At 39.7% G+C, this 4998-nt stretch overlaps 1 pseudogene; it reads right to left on the bottom strand.

Annotated features, from left to right (window-relative positions):
* Positions 1 to 3175: 3175 nt before the first annotated feature.
* LOC123575263 (transcription factor SOX-2-like) lies at positions 3176 to 3838 on the bottom strand (annotated as a pseudogene).
* Positions 3839 to 4998: the final 1160 nt, after the last annotated feature.

The following is a 4998-nucleotide window of genomic DNA, read 5'->3' as shown; positions in this document are numbered from 1 at the left end:
TTTGTCCTTAAGATCTTAACATTTAAGAACTTAGCACTCAAGAACTTAATGCTCTGGAAAAATATTGATGTCCCCAAAGGGTGTTTTCTTTTTCTTGCTTTTAAAAAAGTTCGTATAAATTTAAGGGGTACAAGTGCAGTTTTGTTATGTGAGTATATTGCAATAGTGGTGAAGCCCGGGCTTTTAGTGTAACCATTACCTGATTAGTCTACATTGTACTCATCAAGTAATTTCTCATCCCTTATATGCCTGCCTCCCACCATCCCACCCTTCCGAGTCTCCAGTGTTCATCATAGGTGTACACTCTATGTCCGTGTGTACACCTTAGTTAGCTCCCACTTACAAGTGAGGACATACGGTTTTGACTTTCTGTTTCTGAGATGTTTCACTTAAGATAATGACCTCCAGCTCCATCCATGTTGCTGCAAAAGGCATGATTTTATTATCTTTTATGGCTGAATAGTATATCATATATATATATATAAATGATCACACACACACTACATTTTCTTTATGCCGCTTCAGTTTGTGGACACTTAAGTCAATTCCCTATCTTTGCCATTGTGAATAGTGCTCCAATAGACATAAAAGTGTAGGTCTCTTTTTGATGTAATGATTTATTTTCCTTTGGGTATATACCCGTTACTGGGATTGCTGGATCAGATGGTAGTTCTGTTTTTTTTCCCAATTAACTTTTGTTTATGAAGGTTTATATTGACTATATCAGAAATGAAAACTGACAAATGTTAAAAATATATTTGCTAATCTATTTTAAACCAATTTCATGCTAACATTTTATGATAAGTATTTTTCAAAAATAATTTAGCGAGAAGAGCAGCATTGTTAATAACATTTTGCAAATCTTTTCAATGTCTGGCTTAATAGAAGACAGCTGGATTATCATACTTGTTTCTCCATTCAGTCTGATACGTTGTTTTGTTTGAAGTAAATGAAGAAATTCATCCTCATGCAGGTATTAAGTTGTAGACAGGAGGAATATTTTAATAGCCTAGGGTATAGATTTATTCTTGGACACTATACCAAAACTGAACAAGGGGTAGTAGCTAAAAGATTATTTACAATGTAGAATCTGAAGTCATATAAATGAGGCTTTGCATTGAATTTCATTAGACTCCAGTGGTCTACCTTTCACTTTGAGTGAAACTTTTTCCCACGAATAATTTTGTAAAATCATACATTTGGCCCATGGAAACTATTGATTCACTGAGTTATGCACATCTTCCAAATGTTAATATTTTGCCATATAAAATGTTTAAAAATCATGTTCACTATGACCAGCAATCTCATTTTAAAAAGCCTCTTAAATACTGAAAGGCCATCAAATTCAGATGGCAGATACACATTTTCCAAAATAATTTTCACTTAAAAGCTTAAAATTTATCATTGGCAACAAATACTGTTAGTTTTTCTTGAAGTGACAGTTCACTTTGTTCATGTTTGAGGAAATGTCTGTCAAATACCCACATCTGAATTGCCTCCAGACTCACGACTCAAAACACCCTCACAAGTAGTTTTCCTCAAGACAACCATCATATTTTGGTATCCCCAGAAGTACTTCACATACACTTCTCATTTCTTCATACAGAAAATTTAAAAGACTTAAGAGTAAAGATTTAAAATAAGTAATTTTTACCGCTTTATTAAGGACGTTGGATGAAACCACCCCTTCCCCCAGCCCCCACCTACAGCTGCATGGCAACGAAGAATACAGTGACTACTAGTGCCTCGTTTCAAAGATGCTGGTGCTTTTACCCACAATTGTTTTTGCGCCATTGGTGAATGTGTCACCATAGTTAAAAGGACTTACAATGTCTTAGTATACTTTGAAAATGTTTTGATTTCACAAACTCCCTACAAAAAATTCAGAAGTCTGCAGACCATACCAACACACTGAGAACTGCTGTCCTGAACTTTCCTAATTTTATGAGGCTTAGTTGCAAGTAACAAAACCCCAAAATAACAGCCACTGAAATAAGATAGAAATGAATCTCCTACGGAAAATTATTGTTGCATGTTGTCCAGGGCTGGTATAAGGGTTTTATGCTCTGGAAAGTGGTGGTCAGAGGCCCAGCTTTTCATCCTTCTGTTTCATCATGTACTGTTTTCACTGTCAACGTTACTTCATGATCTAAAATGGCTGCTTTAGTCCCAGCCATCTTATCTACCTTCTGCCCAGCGGGGAAGAAACTGAAAAGAAAGATAAAAAGGCCTTGCGCCAACTTTTTTCGTATTTCAAAAATTTATTTCAAACTGTGCATAATGGAGTAAAAACATAAGTTGAAAATGTACCTGTTATAAGGATATTATATATCCATGTATAGTTCAAATATATACATGGATTCTCGGCAGACTGATTCAAATACTACAGAGCCGAATATTTTAAAATACAATTACAAAAAACAAAGGGGGAAAACCTTAAAATACCACAATATATTTACAGAAATATTACAAACCATAGGAAAATATTTCGAAAGCAGTAGTTTCATGTGTTTTTAATCTGAACAAAATGGAAAGTTGGGATTGAACAAAAGCTATTATAAATTACCAACGATGTAAGTTTTGCACTTTTGCCCTTTTAGACGAGACCACAGAGATGGTTTGCCAGTACTTAGTTTTTTCCTTTCGTACAATTTTTAAACAATTAAAATGTCGAAATTTGAATAATTTTCTTCTTTCCAGGTTTGCAATTGTGCTAAATTTCAGCTACAGCATCAAAATGCAGCAAGAAGCTTCTTCTTGAAAAATACTGGCAAATTCTCAGCTTATAAACAGTAGGCATTTTGATTGCCATGTTTATCTCGATAAATACTGGACAAAAGTTGCTTGCAAATATTGAAACATTTTTTCATCGCCTGGAGACTAGCTCTAAATATTATTGGTAAAGACTTGCAAACTTCCTGCAAAGCTCCTACTGTACCACTAGAACTTTTTAAAAAAGTTTTTCGTAACTTTCTTTCCTCCAAATCTGCACAAGATCCATTCCTCCGCCCTCCCTACCCCCGTTTTTCTCTGTACAAAAACAGTCCCCCAAAAGGAAGTCCAGGATCCCTCTCATAAAAGTTTTCTTGTCGGCATGGCGGTTTTTGCGTGAGTGTGAATGGGATTGGTGTTCTCTTTGGCAGCTGTCATTTGCTGTGGGTGATGGGATATATATATATATATTTTTTAGCGTATCGGGTTTTCTCCATGCTGTTTCTTACTCTCTTCTTTTGCACCCCTCCCATTTCCTTCGTTTTTCTTTGAAAATTTCATACCCCTCCAGTTCGCTGTCCGGCCGTTACATGCGCGAGAGCAGTGTGCCGTTAATGGCAGTGCCGGGCACCGGGCCGCTCCTGTAGTGCTGAGACATGTAAAGTCCGCTGGGGCGGCGGGTTCCGGCACCTCGGCGCCGGGAGGTACGTGCTGATCACATCCCGGAGGTCCCTGGCCTGGCAGGGCGCCCTGGAGTGGGAGGAAGAGGTAACCGCAGCGGGGCTGGAGCTGGCCTGGGACTTGAGCACCGAACCCATGGAGCCAGGAGTGCGCTACTGCGAGTAGGACGTGCTGTAGGTGGGAGAGCCGTTCTTGCAGGTCTGCGAGCTGGTCACGGCGGTGTATGGGCTGTATCTGCGCGGGACCGTCCGCGTGGAGGCCCGGGTGCCACGCGTAACCCAGCTGGTCCTGCATCAGGCTGTAGCTGCCATTGCTCCAGCCGTTCAGGTGCGCGGAACTGTGCATCCGCTGCTTCACGCCCGCGCCCAGACCGGTGCCCACCCCGACCCCGTTGAGCCAACTTTTAGGTTGCCACATGACACATCTTCTCCATCAGATCTATGTCACATGATCACACTGAGCTGAAAGAGAAACTTTAAATGTCTTCATTCTGTGTGTCCAATTGTATACCAAAAACTGGAAGAAGGGAAGGACATCTTGGGGGACAACTGGCTCTCTATCACAATCCACCACTTTGAATACCAAGTATTCATGCCTAATTTTTTTTCCCCAGTGTGGAAGATACCCATCCACAAGAGAGTGGGCTGAAGTTTCCACAAAGTGACTGCATTTACCTCGAAATGTGCCATACTCTCTATAAGGTCTTAAATTAGCTCCTTGCTCTAATCTGTAAATGAAAAGAGTATCTTCCCCTACGTACCCAGAGTGTAGTGACAATTTCCATTCAGAAAGAGGAAGAATGGGCAACACAACTCTCACTAATTCCTAGCAACTATTAAATCCACCACGACTATCCCCCAGCAGAAAAGCTGGATAAAATACGGGTCTCATCTATTTGAAGGCAGTAGAAATCTGCCCAAGCAGGGCTCTGAAGAGGAGTGAACTTTTCTGAGGTGAACTGACCTGTGGCTGCTTTTAGTCTGGGAGCACTTGTCCATTCTGGTTTCAGACAGGAGACTGGTAATTTTGATTTTGTATTTTTTTAAAGTTTGCTTCCAGGGGACGGCAACCAAGAGAGCTTTTGGTAGAGATATGGAACAGCCTCAAACATGGGCAATTTCAACTCAGAAAATTTGCAGTTGTGGTGCTGTTTAGGAGAGAGAACAAAAGTAGGCAGAAAGCTTCATAAAACAAAGATTAAAAATCAGGACTTGCCAGAAGAAGGGATCTGAAGAATATTCTAGGTGATCATTAGAAAACTCTGAGGCTAGGGGCACATCAAAGGTAGAATGAGCCTTATGCCAAGATTTGTAACTCTGCCTTGATTTATCATGATTCTTGGTTGGATTAAGTTCTAGCAGAAGACAGGTTTAACCTCATTGAAGAAAGACATCACCCAAAGCCTGTAACATTAAAACATCTGGAAATCAATGGAAAATTACAAAACATGCCAAAACCACATGGACCACATGATCAAAAACTAAGAGAGAAAACATGACACAAGAAACCAAGCCACAGACGATTCACATATTGGAGTTCACTGGCAAGAACTCTAAGATAACTATGACTAATATGTTTGAGACAATTATGGATAAGATAATAGGC

The sequence above is a fragment of the Macaca fascicularis genome, chromosome 8, assembly GCF_037993035.2.
Source record: "Macaca fascicularis isolate 582-1 chromosome 8, T2T-MFA8v1.1".
In the NCBI taxonomy this organism is placed as follows: Eukaryota; Metazoa; Chordata; class Mammalia; order Primates; family Cercopithecidae; genus Macaca; species Macaca fascicularis.
This window is presented reverse-complemented; position numbering and strand designations above follow the sequence as displayed.